The sequence below is a fragment of the Astyanax mexicanus genome, chromosome 1 (assembly GCF_023375975.1).
Source record: "Astyanax mexicanus isolate ESR-SI-001 chromosome 1, AstMex3_surface, whole genome shotgun sequence".
Classification (NCBI taxonomy): Eukaryota; Metazoa; Chordata; class Actinopteri; order Characiformes; family Acestrorhamphidae; genus Astyanax; species Astyanax mexicanus.
This window is the reverse complement of record NC_064408.1, coordinates 16,425,758-16,443,784: the sequence shown is the minus strand read 5'-3', so window position 1 is coordinate 16,443,784 and position 18,027 is coordinate 16,425,758. Positions and strand designations below refer to the sequence as shown.

At 38.6% G+C, this 18,027-nt stretch overlaps 1 long non-coding RNA gene across 3 annotated transcripts in view; it reads left to right on the top strand.

The window, feature by feature from the left end:
- The window catches only part of LOC103040896 (uncharacterized), a 136,417-nt gene that overhangs the window by 31,896 nt on the left and 86,494 nt on the right, over nucleotides 1-18,027 (top strand). The gene's annotated exons all lie outside the window — the stretch shown is intronic.

Here is an 18,027-nt window from a genome sequence, read left to right as displayed (position 1 = left end):
CTCAGCAACACTGTAACCTCATTGGCCAACTAAACATAAGGAGAGGCCAATCAGGATGCTTAGAATTTGTCACTCTTTCACTATGTGTGTGTGTGCCCTCCTCTCTCTCTCTCTTGTTTTCCTCTTGTGGGCACTCTCTCTCTCTCTCTCCATCGTACAGTATTAATGCATCAACAATGACATTTTTTGACATTATCGATTACACCGACTAATCATTGCACTCTTACTTTAAAGGGAAAGTGCAAAATATAAAAATCACTTCCACATTAAAGATTTCTTCACAGGTTTCTTGAAAAAATTGCAAGCTTATCTACTGTTTCAGGCTCAAGAGATTCCCTCTTATAGCTTTTAAAGAACAGATGTACAATCTCAATTAGCCCATTTCTAAAATCGCTAAAATGAACTGAATTAGTTGTAAAAAAAAAAAAAAAAAAGTGCCCTTAGATATTTTTTTCTGAGTATCAGTAAGACCAATATTGTGATACCTAACAATACACAGTGCAGCTTTGGAAAGAGTACTCTTTTAGTGGCACAAGAAACTTTTCCTCCTAGCTGTGGCTGCTGTCATCCCCTACTTACCGTTTCTGGGGCGAGTCGAAGGTGACTAAAGATCTGTCGCTGGTAAGATGATCCGGGCTCGCGCTGGTACCACAGGGTCCCCACAGTTCAAGCCAGAACCCCCAGCAGCATCCCCAAATAGTCCAAAGAATGGCAGGAAGTGGGTTGCCATAGCAGCAAGAGGTCAGGCAGGGTCAGCACTATGTGTAGACAGAGATTCAGGGAATGGAGTGGAACAGATTGTTCAACAGAGATCCCTGCAGACACAAATACACACATATAGACACACACACTCATACACACTTACAGACACACACACTGCAATTTTGGGGGCCTTCTATAAATGGTGTAAGTGTGTGAAAAGTACACTGCGTTCCTCTTTTTTTTCCTTGCTGTTCCAGAGCTCTGTGAATGTGATCTTATGGCTAGTCAATTTAAGCCACATTTATAGAAGTACACATCATTATCTGTAACTTGGTACTCATCAATTCTTACTCTGCCCAGTTTTGTGTTTGGACATGTTTGCAATTCTAGGATACACCCAAAAAAGCTGAACTTCAAAACATCCATACGATTCTGTGACGCAGATCTGCATAAATAATATATATTTTTAAAAATATAAAGTTGCTACAAGTTCTCTAGAAACTGATAACAGACCAGATAATTGTTTATAGTGGTAGTAATAGGATGCAGACATCAGAAATCTTGTTCTTGAGGAACTTGAGGAGATATGGTTGGTTAAATTGCTTAAGCAAATGTAAATGTTAATTATTTTTCTTTCCATTTGGGTTTGAGTACAATTTACTTGATTTTAGGTATCAAAACTAAATTACTAAGCTAGCCAATAGTTGCACACAGAATAAAGTTTTGGATTGCAGTGCTAATCGGAAGCAAGATAAGGCTTACCAGGAACTAGGAAAATTATAGGGCCCTATGTTATGCCCTGCACAAGGTGCATTATGATGCTTATTGCTATCTTACACCCTACACACTCTGTTTTCAATGCTGTGTGCCTGTGTTGTTTAAATAGCGATGGAGCTTTCAAATACAGCTCTGTAAAAAATTAAGAGCCCACTTCAGTTTCTGAATTGGTTTCTCTAATTTTGCTATTTATCAGTAGATGTTTGAGTAAAATGAACATTGTTGTTTTAGTCTATAAACTACGGACAACATTTCCCCCAAATTCCAAATAAAAATATTGTCATTTAGAGCATTTTCTTGCAGAAAATTAGAAACGGATGAAATAACAAAAAAGATGCAGAGCTTTCAGACCTCAAATAATGCAAAAGAAAAAACAAGTTCAAATTCAAAAAGGTTTAAGAGTTCAGAAATCAATATTTGTTGGAATAACTCTGGTTTTTAATCACAGTTTTGTTTTCATGCATCTTGGCATGTTCTCCTCCACCAATCTTACACACTGCTTTTGGATAACTTTATGCCACTCCTGGTGCAAAAATCAAGCCATTCAGCTTAATTTGGTGGCTTGTGATCATCCATCTTACTCTTGATTATATTCCAGAGGTTTTCAAGTTGGTAAAACCAAAGAGACGTATCATTTTTAAACGATCTCTTATTTTTTTCAGAGCTGTATATGTGTAAGTAGAGCTGTAAGTCGTGGGCTTGGTGGTCTAGAAGTGAGGTGTGTTCAGGTAAATTTCTTTCTGGTGTATTGCTATCTTGGCAGTGGAAAACACAGGTGCACCACATTCAAATTCTGACCAGCTTAAGTCAACTGTCAGACATTCACTACTATCTTGGCTACACATCACAAACCCATATTTTACATCAACATTAAATAAAATAAGATAACATTGCAATTCCCGTAAATTCCCTTTTGCTGAGAAGTGCAAAAGTGCTGCACTGTTAAAATAGCAATCCACCAAAATCAGAGTGCACCTGGCTCTTAAAGCCAATGGCAAGTGACAGGCTGATTGATTTATTTCACGTTACACCCAAAACACACCCATGATTAATTAAGAGAATTAATTTGTGCCTTTTGCGTGTTTTAAACCGTTTTTTGCTTCCTAAAATAGACTTTAGACCTCAGACTGATATGGACAATATTTTTATAGTTACTCATACAGAATGAGTACAAATGAGTAACAAGTGAGTAACAAGAAATGCTTGATGTCTCGGCTTGTGGAAGTTGTAGAGGTTCCTAATGGTGTCATGGAGTAATCCATCTCCAGCAGCTTATACTATATTCTTCTTCTCAGTTCCTTTAGATTCAAATAGTTTTCCACACAGTTCTAATTGTGGTCAAGTCTGGCGATGCAGCCGGCCATGGCATAGTATCTGTGTCTTCAAGACAAGCTTATGACAGCTTATGAGACAGCAGCAGTATGTGTATGAGCATTGCCCTGTTGGAATAGCACACCATAGTGTCTGTTTAGAAACCAAACAAAAATAAAACTACTGTTATTAGTATGCAGCCACAAATATGAGCTAATGTGAAAAAAATAAGAAGAAGTGAACACTTTGTTAAACGTAATCGTTAATTATATATTTCTGTTTGCCTTTTACGTTCAGGAGGCTTCAGTGCTCGTCTGTTAAGTTCTCCATTTGTTGTAAAATGTTATGGCGTCTCATGTAAAGAGTGTGCTGACAGTCTTCTCTTTCTTCTTTGTTTCTACATACAGTAGAGATATCACATTGCATGCTGCACTTTTAACCTTTTAACCAAGGCTGATCCGTATGTAGACGTACACAGCTACATTATGTGTGTGTGTGTGTGTGTGTGTGTTGGAGAGAGTCATTAAACAATCCCACTGTTTGTTTTACTTTCATGGCTATAAGTCAAGCGAAGGATCTGATGATCTTTCAAATTGGGCCTCAGAGCTACGCACACACAGACACACACACACACACATATACACACACATACTCGGGTACTCCCTCCCTGTGCTTCTCTTTTGGGGCCTCTTGACTAAACAAAGTAGACAAGCTTTCTTCACCATTATTTATGTGGGGAAAACTTGGTAGAAGCATGCTCTCTTTTACCATTAGTGCCATATATCTACTTGGAGGAGGCTGACTCAGCGCACACACACATACACACACCACGATTAATGGGACAGCATGTTTAGAGAAGTGGAGGGAGAGAGAAAGATCCGATGTCATGATGACCAATTATCGGCTCAAAACAAATCTCTGTCTCTTAAGGGCTGAGATATTGCTGTAGATAGCAATATAAACCATCAAGGCATAATCTCTTCCAGCAGCTTGCTGAATAAAACCTTTCTGTTGTGGAAACACTGGTACTGTAAAGTAGATCTGGGAGTTTTATCCATTTCTGATGGACTTAACTATCTGTCTTTTGAATGAAGTGAATGCTGTCAAAAACTCCAGAAAATTTTTGAACTCCTCGCACCCACTGGTGGTTCCTAGTTTTTCCTCTTCAAAGCTGTGTTACATTACATTACATTACATTACAATAGTGAAGTACAAAAGTAATAGAAGTTAAAGGTAAAACATCTTTAGACAGGGCCTAAAGTAGGTCAAAGGGAAATAATGGGATAGAGGAGTAAAGGAGGGGATGAAGGAAATGAGGTTAGAAGTAGTTAGTGTGTTAGAGGTGTTAGGAGAGTGAGTGCTCTTTGAAGAGCTCTGTCTTCAGGAGTTTATTAAAGATAGTGAGAGATTCTCCTGATCTGGTAGTGGAAGGTAGTTAGTTAGAGGTGTTAGGAGAGTAGGTGCCCTTTGAAGAGCTCTGTCTTCAGGAGTTTATTAAACATAGTGAGAGATTCTCCTGATCTGGTAGTAGAAGGTAGTCTCTGTATGAGTTCAGTAACAGTCTGGATTGCTTTGTGTAAATGTTTGTTTGGTAAAGTGAGGCAACGTTCATTGGAGGAGCGCAGCGGCCGGGAGGTAGGTTAGCCTTCAGGAGTGAGTGCAGGTAGGAAGGAGCTGTTCTGTCATCACCTTGTAGGCGATTGCAAGAGCTTTGAATTTGATACGAGCATCAACTGGTAGCCAATGGAGCTCAATGAGCAGCGGGGTGACATGAGCCCATTTTGGCTGGTTGAAGACCAGACATGCTGCTGCATTCTGGATCATCTCTTACAATTTTACTGTGAAAGTACTGGCACAATTCTCACAATTTTAGAATAAATTTGCATAAGGGGCTAAGAAAAAAACTCTTCTTACATATCAGTCCAATTTCCAAACAATCAAGCAAAGTTTTTTTGCAATTACTTGTGTTTGTACATTATAAATAACCTTGTGGATTTTATATAACTCTATTAGCTTGGTTTGCAAACCTTACTGAAGCTTAGTGATTACCTGTGATTACCTGTTCAGAAGATAGCTAGAAAATAGCTTGTGCTCCCATTTCCATGGCGGCAGCACACTGTTTGTTTGCTGTTGTGTTCTATACCTAGCAAACCGGGCTGTGGAAATGGGACTGGGGGAATGGCAGCGGACAGGTTACCATGACGTACAGTACAGCTTAAATAAAAACATACTGGCTGAAGCTCTGCTGATAAGAGATGGCTTTGCTTAAACTAAACATGTTTCCTTAATATATAATGATAAATCCTGATTTATTATTACAGAAGATATAATAATTAATTGTCCATTAAAACAAGTAGTTTTTCGTTGAGATCACATTGAAATTATACAAGTTATATATCATTGCTGTCCAATTAAAAACAAATATCTCCAAAACAGGGACTTTACAGGAGAGAGAAAAATCTTCTAAACTTTCAATAGAAGTCAATGTAAAAAGAGTTTATTTCAGGTCATTCTGGAGTACTTCTATTGGTCTGTTCAGCAAGAAATTTTGGCACATTGTAAAGGAGCAGTTTGACTGTTCAAATTATGTAATAAACTAAAAATCACAAAATGAATATACTTGTATTGCAACGATATGTATGACGCCTGTGTCAGTAAAGGAATGCACTTTAATGCTACTTTAACACATAACTAAACTTTACTAATGCCTTTTTTCACTTCTTCACATGGCTCTAGTGTTCATTACATACATCTACCTGATCAAACTGAAGTTTACATTTACTAATTTCCAACATTTTTTTTTAGCATTGTGGATCTGTGAGAAATCCTCAAGGCAGTTGCATGCAGAACCACACATTTGTTTTGAAACTTCTCTAAATGAGATGACTGATCGCTGAACAGTTTTTCCCTTCCCTATCTTTGTCAACAAGATTATGTAAGTAGGGAGAGCTGATCCCATATTCTTTGGCCCATTTGATACTGTGAAAACCCCTGGTCTCTGGCCAAGACTGGGCCTGGTGCAGAGATCTTTGTTGGAAGCCGCCCCAAGTCAAGCTGTGAAATGAACAACAGCTGCTCTTTGTTGTCTTCTTTTCCTTCCGAAGTCAAGACATGGCCCAAACACTTATGGTTCTGGTGGGGACCGGTGTAATGCCCTTAGCTAGGTGTGGGGTGGCTGAAGGCTGTTTGGAACTGTGGACCGAGTCCAGAAATGGAACTACATTTGCAGGAGGCCTTTTAGAAAAACATGGCAGTTATGTGTTTTTTTTTCTTTTAAATGTCTCCATCTATAAAAATGGCTCAGTGCTTGGGCCCCTGTTCACACTTTCTGTATATCTCTGGATGTGAGATCACACCCTAGAGCACAAGCAGTTTATTGTGCCCTGCTAGTTAAAATAGCGTGTTTGGGGAGTAAATGCATGTGGGTGTAAGAAATAACTAAACCGAAACTGACTGTCTATGAGGTGACTATAATAACAGCATGGATAGAAAATTCACCGTACATTTTTACACAAACTCTAATATTTAGTTGGACCGCCTTTAGCTTTGATTGCAGCATGCATTCGCTGTGACATTGTTTCAATAAGCTTATGCAATGCCACAAGATTTATTACAATCCAGTGTTGCTGGATTAATTTTTCACCAAGATCTTGCAGCAGCACTGATGATGGTAGAGTCTGACCACTGCACAAAGCAGCTCTTCTCCATCCAGCACATCCCAAAGATTCTCAATGAGATTAAGGTCTGGACTCTGTGGTGAACTCTCTTAATTCATGTGTGAAAATGATGATCTCATGCTCCCTGAACCACTATTTCATAATTCCAGCCCCATGAATCCTGACACTGTCATCTTGGAATATGCTCGTGCCATCAGGGAAGAAAAAGTACATTGATGGAATAACCTGGTCTATATTCAGTATATTCAGGTAGTCAGCTGACCTTATTCTTTCAGCACATACTGTTGCTGAACCTAGACCTGCAGACCAACTGCAGCAACAACCCCACATTTACTTACTTAAATCCAGGTGGGGTAGAAAAATGCTCATAACCAGACAGGCCACATGATGCTTTCACTTCACATGATGCTTGTCAAGAAATGCATGTGAACAGTGGTTCATTTACAGCAGTGTAAAGAGAGTAAAAGTGAATTTCACTTCTGTACTATGAGCCCAGTTGCAAAAAGATACTTGGCGTAGAATATATTCTACTTTTCCTTAAATCACTTAAAATGTGTTGTGAAATGGACTGTGACATACACAGCACCATATTTTGCAGTCATGACTGGAATTTTCTTGTTGTTCCAGATTTTGTGACTGTTGAATTTGTGCATGATTTACATGTCATCTTTTGCCTCTTTCTTAGAAAGAGCTGGAAGTGACGTGAAGGATCAGTAAAGTCGTCTGTACGTTAAAGAGAGTGGGTTTTTGTGCACGTACATGTGGTTTTTGTGTGAGTGCTCGCCGCGGGACAGTTCATACTGTTCCATTCTTTGACAGAAGCAGGCCAAAGGGTTGAACTGTAGAATGTCTCAGATATCCAACACCTACAGATGAATGTGAGTCTTCTTTGTCAGTGAGGCCCAGGTCTGATCATGTTTAACCCGTAACTCTGCTTGTCTTAACCTGAGTTTCTGGAGGACTGTTGCATGTGCTTAGCTATATTTTGTGTCTTGTTCTTATGGGGAACAAGCTACAGAATACGTGAGATAGATACTGTGGATATACTGTACATAATAATACAAAATTAAAGCCTCAGGAAACTTCCTGCGAAACAGAGTTTGCAATAGGGGTGTCACGATTTCGATATTTAATCGAAATCGATCGAAATCGAAGTCAAAAAGTGGATCGACGATCCCTCCCTCTAAGCTACGCAAGCACGTGCACGCTATGCATATGCGGCAGCACACTGCAGACGCCACGGACATTGTGACTGCTCAAAGTGCAGCCCTTTCTCCAGAGAATGTGGACATTCTCATCTTCTTAAAGAAAAACTTGAAAATATAAAAACAACAGTTGTTTTGTCTAGCCTCAAATATCTTAATTGTTTTGGTACTTTAAGGAGCGTCTTTCTTTCAGATAAAGTTAATAATATATCTTTATTAAAGAAAAAAGCTTGTCATTCTCAGGGACCATGTTCATGTTTAACTGTTATAGTAGGATAGAGGTCAGTTTGTTAAGGCTCTAATTGTTCTATTATTTTGTACATGACTGTTCCTGTAATTTTTATTATTTATTTTATGTTGCACATTGCTGTTTTAATAGTGCACACTGCTGCTATCAAAAAAAAGCCACTAGATGGCATTACATATATATCTTATTTAATTATTTAAATTTGACCATTAGTGCCTTCTGTGGTGTATTACAGATCACTTGTATCACTTTGCATCACTTATATCAAGCCAAGGGCGTAGGAGCGGACTTGATATTGGGGGGGACACATTTGCCAATATGAACCCAAGCCCACTCTAAAAGTAAATTATTATTATAAGGTGATTTAACAACCTAAACATGTTACTCCACGTTACATTTACTGTTGTTAGAAAAAATTATGCATGCAATGTCTGAATAATATACATACGACAAAAATAATCAGTTATCACCTAATATTTAAAATAATATAACAGATTTGTTTATTATTATTATTATTATTATGTCATGTCAATTCTGTCGTATATTTACATTTTCTCCTGCGCTTTTTTTTACTGAGAGCTCTTCTTAAGATGGTGTCCTTTTTTGTAAAAGAATGTAACTTTAAGTTTCATAGAGATTTTTATAAACATCAGGACATGTGGTCTTACTGTGAACTACAAATGAACAGAAGTCACGTTACAGCAGTGTTTATCAATCCTGTTCTTACATATTCTACTGCATATTAACACTGTTCTGCATATTTTAGAGCTTCCTCTGCTTTAAAGGCATTTAATAAAGTTAGTGGTGGTATGATGTGTCTAATACACTGCTGGATATACATAATAATTAATTTAGGCTCCATAGGGGGCTAAATTTGCACACTGTCTTGTTATTTATTATTCTTTGTCTGTATTGTGTTGTATTGTCTGTCTGCACTTTTGTACTGTTGCACTATTGTTCTGTCTACACTGTGTTTATGTGCACCATGGTCCCTGGAGGAACGTTGTTTCGTTTCACTGTGCACTCTGTATATAGCTGAAATGACAATAAAAAACACTTTGACTTTGACTTTAAAGGATTTGAACAGGTAAACTCAGTAAATTACTGTTTATTAGCTGATCAGCTGGATCAGGTGGAAAAATTTTGGGGCAGTGATCGGGGTTAAGAAACTGCTTTAAACTACAAACACAAAGTACTGTACTAAATTCTGGCTATCCACTACATCTGGCTTCTAGTTAACTAGTTAGCTAAATGAATATTCGTTCATTATAGCTCACAGTAAGTCCTGTAATCCTAAATTAATTGAAAATGAAACAGTGATTAGCTGATCAGGTACAGGGCAAGTTGAACATTACATATATATATTTTTTTTCTTTAACCTTGACTCCCAATCTAGCTCATTCCAAAGTTAAGCTAACTCACTAACACAGCTGCAGTTTATTAATCACAGTGGGTTTAATCTGTGGGCTGATTCAGAGACGTGTATTTTTAACCAGCTAGCAGAAACATATCATCACAGTTGACGTGGTTAACCTATCGTTACCTTTCTTTTAGAAAAATCTCCGTATATCCAGATCTGCTTTAAAATCAGCTGAAGCTGCTGCACCCCGATCCCGCTGCTAAATCTCACAGCGAGGGGGAGGGGCTTCCAAACAGCAAACTGCCTCTCCTTCGCGCGGCGCAAAACCAGCAAGCTGATTGGCTGTTTCTACTGAGAGGCGGGACTTAATACCTGAACCGGCTTCGTGATTGGTCCGGTCTGTCTTCTCATTAATAGTACACCTGATCTGAGCGAAAAGATGTCATTTTTGGGGGGGACAAATCCACCTGTTTCTAATATTGGGTGGGACATGTCCCACCCATCCCCCCCGGTTCCTACGCCTATGTATCAAGCCCACCTTTTAAAATAAGATATTGTAAATTTGATGAGTCAAACCAATGACTGACCATAGACTAATCTAAAACTGGCATAGGCCTCTCTGCTGTAAAAAAGAAAAGAAAAAAAGAAAATCGAGAATCGAATCGAATTGTGACCCTAAAATCAGAATTAAAATCGAATCGAGGATTAGAGAGTCGTTACACCCCTAGTTTGCAAGCATTAAACAAAGCCAAAATCATCTTTGCTAGATTATGATCTTACATATTGTCTGCAGTTTCATTGCACCTGTTGTGTAAGTGCACCAGAGTCCAAGTACACAAGTATATACAAGTTTAAACAAACGATAGAAGAAGATTGTTTCAACAGGGTTACTTTCATGGCACTTCTCTTTTTTACAGTCCAGACACAGGCTTTGTCACGTAGTGTCTTGGTCCGTGGAGTTTGCCCAGCTGCCATGTGTTTAACGTGGTGAGCGAAAGCTCTGCTCATCATCTAAGGCTCTTCGTTTGCACCGGAGTTACATCATATTGTTTGACGAAACCAGGTGAACATCATCTCTGCAAGAACTATGCTTTACATTTAAAGCCTGCAGAACCACTGTGATAAATGATATATAACACTGTTTCAACTCAGTTATTAAGTTAACTTATTAACCCCTTAAAAGACCAGGATGTTTGTCTTGTTTTTGTAAATCTTGAATATTTTTATTCAAGCATTACATAACAAGTTTTCATGTTTGATAAGAAACATTACTGAAAATCATAATTTGAATTGTAATAGAAAATAAAAAAAACATATATTTAATTAAATCTACTAATGTCAAAATATATTAAATAAAATCATAAAATTGTCTTTTTCCTGAACTTCATTTTAAAATCAATATTTTCCTCAATACAAATCAAACAGTTTATATCCTCCAAACCTGTCAGGAAATGGGGATGACCCAGGCAGGGAGACGAGGAGACGGACGCAAGTGCAGGTAGGGTGAGAAATGAATAATTTAATAAATAAATATAAATAAACCAGGAAACGAGAAACAAGTAAACACTTAAACATAAAACAGGGAGATATATACAAGGATCAAGGGAGTGAACTAAATAAATTAAACTAGATAAAAAATTACCAAAAAACAAAACAAACGAGAGAAACCAGAGAACATAAACTAAACCAACAAGAGATAATAAATAGCAAAATAAACTGGGAGTAAATAAACAAAGAAACAAATGAGGGACTGAATAAATACAATACTAAACAAGGCAGGGATATATACAAGGAAAACTAACAAGAGGCTAAACTAGACAGGGAAAAACTAAACTAGACAAGAATAAATAAACTAAGCAGGGAACTAAAGGGAACAAGAAACAAGAAGATGTAAACAAGGAACTAGGGCTAGGGCTAAGGCTGAAATCACAAAGAGACACGGAGAGACAAACAACAGGGGTTAGTGCAAAGACCGACGGAGACAAAGTGGCACAGGGGATCTATTTAAAGAAACAGGAAACACACTAGAATTGGAAACACCTGGGGAAGGGGCGGAGCTACAAATGAGAAACACATGGTGGAAATCTACTGACAAGAGACACAGAGGAGTACAGGTCACGTGAGGAAAACACACAGAGACATGAGACAGGGCTAAGACATGACAAAACCTTTAGTTATATTACGTTTGTCTAGTTTTTAAATATGCAGAATTTGGGTTGCAGAATGTAAAAATACGTTATTTTACTGTAGAAAAAAAGGTTTTGTATCACCTAAACCTGTAGCTTTTACACGGGACAAAGCATTTTAAGGGGTTAGGTTCCACAAAAGCACCCACCGGCCTTATAACTTGCATTTGCTCTGCAGTTATTAGGCTTTAATATTTTTTTTTAATGCTTAGTATAAATTGCACATTCTTTTTGTTTTTAAAATATGATTTCTGGTAACACCTGAAATGAAGCTACAGATGTTAATGCAAAATCAATTATGCAGAAAAGTAAAAATAGCACAAAATTCCTTACCAAATTGAAAATCTACTTCATAATTTTTCAAGCAGTGTTCAAAATAGGGAGGTCCTAATTATTTTTAACCCCTGAATATTTTAGGGCTGGGTATCCGATGTAATCTATCCGTTTTACGTCCCTTTTTGTGTTTTTATAGATAATGCAGAAAAAAAACAGTTTAATTGAGATGTGTTTTGGGGCCAAGCAAGGGCGGGGCCAGATGCCAATTTAACTTATCCAGGCAAATTTGGTAATCTCGCCTAATTGTAGCCATCTGTAAACACACACTGGAAATCTACAGTAAGCTGCCAGTGAATAAACGGGAAGAGATGTATCTGTAAATGAATGTTCGAGACTGTTGAAAGGAATAATTCAAAGTTTTTTGTATATAATTCGGTGGGGGCTGTAATGTGCCACACGCATCTTCTCTCAACATTAAATGTACTTTACTTTTTAAAATTAACCACATAAAAAAAAAATCAGAGATACAACAGTATGGAAAGTAGAAACACAATAGAAAAGAGCTCTTTATCTACGTGCTGTTTGTGTGGTTAGTGATGTTGGCTTTACGACTCTAAATGGTCTAAAACATGCAATTTTAAAAGAGGTATCATCTGATTAATGGGGTTAAAACTCTGTAATTTAATTCCTACATTAGTAGTTTTAACTACACATTCCACAAATATGAGCAGCAGAGAACTGCGAAGAAAAAACAGCAACTCTGGACTGGCTGAGCCGTGCTCGCCTCTCTAATGCTGTTGAGTGAGTGGCTACACAGCACTGCTGTAATCCTCAACTCCCGGATATGATCTGATTGGCTCTCAGGGCTGGCTAATTAGAGAAAAATTGTCCAATTCAGGATTTTGGCTAAAAATCGTCCGATATGGATACATAGCCGATCAATCTCTGATTTTCAGTAAAAATTCTGAACTGTAGGGGTGCAGGAAAAAATCATTTCGAGCTTGAATCGCGTTTCTAACATTGAACGATTCAGAATTGATTCTAATTTTCAAAAAATAGATTTTTTTTTGAAGGTGCAGCTACTGTCTCGCGGAGCTTTGTAACTGTCTCGCAAAGCTTTTTATCAGTACAGCTCAGCTCAGCTACTGTTGCGCAGAGCATTTTAACTGTCTTGCAAAGCTCAGCTACTATCGCGCAGAGCTCATACAGTCTCGCGGAGCTCACCTACTGTCCTGCTGTTAAAGAGCTCTGCGAGTAGATGAACTTCGCAGTACAGTTAAAAAGCTCCGCGAGACAGTAGCTAAGCTCCGCTGTACAGTTAAAAAGCCCCGCGGGACAGTAGGTGAGTGTCGCGGGACAGCAGCAACAGGACAGGGGAAGTTTTTGCTCTTACTGCCTCTCCCTATTAGGCTACAGAGAGGCGTGTAGTGTTGTGTTACTGTGTTTCTTGTTGCGCCACTAAAGTATGGAGGATGAAGAAAAAGAAATCCAACCGATTTGAAAGAATCTGAAAAAAATCTAATTATGACCCCAAGAATCGATTCTGAATCGAATTGTGGGATTCCCAAAGATTCACAGCCCTACTGAACGCATTTATTTTGTTGCTGTTGTAGCTGAACTTTTTTTAAAGTTTGACTATTTAATCATTCAGCTGCCAGTTCCTTTAAAACTGTTTATTTAAACTACTTTATGTGTAATGTGTGTATAGTAGAATACACTAGTAGAATCATTAGCCTACTTCTCATGGTTTTGAATGTACTGTTCAATGCTGGTTTAATACAACAAGAGAGGAAAGCTGCTCTCTCGCCGGTAAAACAAAGCGTTTCCGCGATAGTATCATTTCTAACCAGCTGTAAATCAAGATTAAAGACATGGCAGGAGCATATTTCCCTTTGTGGTTTAGGTGGCATTGGAGAAAACGGCAGAAAACGAACTAACGTCCGGCGGAAAAGCGGCTTCTGGGGAGTCAAAGCACTTCAGGCTTTCATGTTCCACTGTAAAACAGTTACACAGTGTTTTGTTATCTTCTGAGAACGCTCGTTACTGCTGTGAATGATGTACACTAATGGTCAATATACAGTCGCAGTGAGTGATTTTTTAGCTAAAAAATTTAAATGTTGTTAAAATTGAGGATTCAAACCGAGCTCAGGCTTAAAATACTTGATACCCAATCTAAACTCAGGTTGCAGTATGTATAGTTCATTTCATAGGTTTTACACACCTGTGTGCACTGTTTAAAACTTTTTACCTCAGCAGTAAGAACATTTAATTGAGTTTTCGCTTTAAAAATGCAGAATTGCGGAGAGAAAGGGTGATAATTTGGGTGATATTAGCTCTTATTTAAATGCTCATCATATTCCATACTGCCAGTCATCGCCCCAGGCCAGTGTGTGAGCATGTGCTGGTGCTGTGTGTGTGCGTGCACATATGTGTTTCCTCCCTGAGAGGCCTCTCTTTCTAGGCTGGGCCCACATGTGTGTGCACGTGTGTGTGCTATATATGTGTGTGTGTGCGTATGTGTGTGTTAAGAGTGAATGAACCCGTTGCCCTGGTGCTGTTTTCAGTGCAGAGGGTCATAGGGTGCAGAATTCCTTCAGAGCAGCACTGTCTGTTTACAGCTCAGGGGCTACGCCATTAGAAAACACTCACACACACGTACACCCACAAGCATGTGTGTGTGCGCACACACACACATACGCGCACACACACACACACACACACATACAGTAATGTCCAGAAGTTTGAGGCACCAGCCGAAATTAGAAATAAAGTTTATTTGCTCGGTTAAACACCGCTATTAGAATAAATACAAGTAAGGTTAGTAACGTAAGTAGAGATCTTATATCTCCCAGTTCATTCATCTATCTCTAAAGCTCTCTTGTGGCAGCACAGTGTTATATAAGCAGGAGAACATGAGAGGGAGTGTGTTATCGTGAATACCATCACGGCTATGATTGAGTCGCGGGCGAACAGGCCAAAGGCAATTAACAGCGCTCAGTGTTTTAGCAGTTCTGAAAAGTAACACTGAATTAAAGCTAAGGAAAAGTTAAGACCTGAATATTGTATTAAACACATTTAAAAATTTACATTTTCTTTAGTAGGTGTAAGGTAAATGTTCGATTCTTAGATGCATCTTGATTCAGATGTAAACGATTCTGAATTAATTCACTAATGACAAACATGGATTTTCTAGACGTTTGCTGTAACTGAAAACGTGGTGATCATGGGATGCAAAACGTGCAACTCAGAAGTGCGGGTAACACTTTAAAATAAGACTACCTTTATAAAGGGTTTATAAATGGTTTACAATTAGTTTATTAATGGTAACTAATTAGGTTGTAAATGCCTTAAAAATCATTAATAATCAGTTATGACATGCGTCGAAAGGGCAACAATACAGATGGCTGTGGGTTCACTATTTCACAAACAACAGGTCATTGTTGCCCTTTCTTTGTATGTGTTGTAACTGATTATTAATGATTTTTAAGGCATTTACAACCTAATTAGTAACTATTTTTTTATAAACGAATTGTAAACCCTTTATGAACCCTTTATAAAGGTAGTCTTATTTTAAAGTGGTACCATAGCGCGGAAGTGTAGCGCCCTGGACACATAACAGAGACGCAAGATGAGAACAAACCTAACTGGCACAAAACTAAAACACTTTATTATCATTTTATACCTTAACTACTTTTAATAATGGTATTTCACTTTTTTCTTCATTGTAAATTTATTAAACCGTGTTCTAATAAATATTAAACAAATGAGGCTAATTATTGTTGTCCTTGTGCTATTATTATTATTATTATTATTGTTGTTATTTTATTTTATTTTAAGATAAATTATTCTAATTTACTTAATTACCATACACCAGTCCTGTGTGTGTAAAAAAAACATTACAAAGCCTATTCAAATGTTTAACTCTCTATTTCTCGCACATAAATTCCTTATAATCCGGTCCACCTTATATATGAATTTTACCAGTGAAGTTTACACTCCACTGAAGTACAGAGTTATACAGGAATTTCAGTTTAGTTCTCCAGCTCCGAGGCTGGAGCAGCATTAGCATTAGCCGCTAACCACGCTAAGCGCTAGCCCTTTCACCGTTCAGAGGTGAGTATATATCGGACTGTAGTCTGCACGTTTCTTGCTTCATTTCTTGGTGATAGCACCCTGGTTTACTGGAACACTCAGGCTTCTTTACTGTAGTGCTGTCAGGTGATATTTACTAACGCTGGCTTAGCACTTATTTATTTACGTAGCTGGCTAAGCACTTGCTCACCCTTGGACAAAATACTGCAATTCTGCAAAGCTTACTGTAAATAAACAGAAACACTTTACTCACCCAAATAAACAGTTTTCAGGAAATCTGAGTAGATTAACATTTTTTATTTATTTTTTGAGTCACTTTCAAATGTGCTCCTAGATTGAGTATGTATCTGATTTGTGGCAGCATGCAGCATAATTATGAAAGCTCAAAAAACAAGTATATAAAATATTAATAATAACTAATAAACTTTTTTACACATTACATAGAACCCATTGTGCTTACAGTATGGACACACGTACAGTAACACACACTCGCTCTCTCACATAGTGGCACACACACACATGCTCGCATACTCTCACACATTCTAACATATGTACCCATATGGCCACCCAGAAGAGTGTTCACTTTATGTTTGATTCTGTTTTGGTGGAAACCTGCTGCTATTTTGAGCCAGCTCCCTCTGTCTCTCTGTGCTGTCCATATGTGGCTGCATACAGAGCACGCTCTATTATAGTACAGTACACTATAGAGCCCCACAGTGTCAGGACCTATAGAGTGACACAACAGAAGGCGAGAGAGAGAGAGAGAGAGAGAGAGAGAGAGAGAGAGAGAGAGAGAGAGATAGAGGGAAGGAATGAAAGAAGAAATGGACTTTACTTGCTGTGACAAAAACAGTCAGATTGTCAAAGGCTCTATTGTCTGGTTGCGCCCCAGGCTTGTGACATCCGCATAGCTCTAACACACTCTGAGGCCTTTCCCCAGCTGTGTGTGTGTGTATGTGTGTGTGCCCAGAAGAGATTTTTTTACCCAGGATAGGTTACAGTGTAACTGTGTGCGTGTTTTCTCAGGGAAGTGTGTTTGTCTTGCAGGCCAGCGCTGAGGCCCTTTGGTTTAACTAAGCGGAGAGGTTCTCCTTCAACAACAACAGACTCGCAGACCAGGAGGGCCTCACGCTCACACACACTGCACAACATCAGGTTTATGTGAAAGAGTGTGGAAGTGTGTGTGAGAGTTAAATGTTCCAGGTGCCTGTGTTTGAGTCCTTAAATCACTGGTATAGCGTTGATTATACTGCATGGATAACTCATGAGCAATTGGAGAGGGACAGTATGTTGACTGTGGTGGAGAATGCGGGTTTAATTGAGCGGCTAAAGTAACGTGCAGTAACAGGGTGTCAGAAATGGTAACAGCGTTATAGTTACAGTCATAGTAATTAGTTAGTTAGTTAGTAACGCCGTTACTCCCATCACTGGGTGTCACCATGCTTTCCTTCTAATTCAGCGGGTCTCGCTGCTGGGTATTGGTCCCGGGGGGTGGAGGGTAACTTAGGTTAAGTAATGTTAGGCTAAGTAAACAAAACTGTAATTCTTAAACCATTTTCTTTTATAATCAAACAAGCACTTACTGTTAATCTACACAGATATCTCTTTCAGTGAGTAAAGCGCTTCCGTTTATTTACAGTAAGCTTAGATTCCCAGATTTCCACTAAGGCTGGGTGCAGCAGCATTAGCATTTGCATTAGCGGCTAGCGCTAGTAAATGGCTTGACAGCGCTACACTGAGGAACCCTGAGTGTTCCGGTAAGCCAGGGTGATATTAGCTAGCGGTTTGTCCCACGTAGCTTGTTTTAACATGATAAACACGCAGACTACAGTCTGATATACTCCCCTCTGAACGGTGAAAAGCATGGTTAGCAGCTAATACTAATACTGCTCCAGTGTTGGTGCTGGAGAACTAATCTGAAACATCTGTATAACACTGTACTTCAGCAGAGTGGCTTTACTGCTTCTTACAACCTGACTGGTAAAATTCATATATAAAGTGCACCAGATTATAAGGCACACTGTCGATTTTTGGGAGAATTAATGGATTTTAAGTGTGCTCTATGGAGCACCCAATCTGTCAGGGCAGATTCTTCTCTTTGCTACTAAAACTGAGACTTGCCATGTGGGTCAGCCAGACCTGACTCTTCCTGTACCTGTTTTTTCCAGTTTCCTAGAGTCTTTCCTAGAGTCCA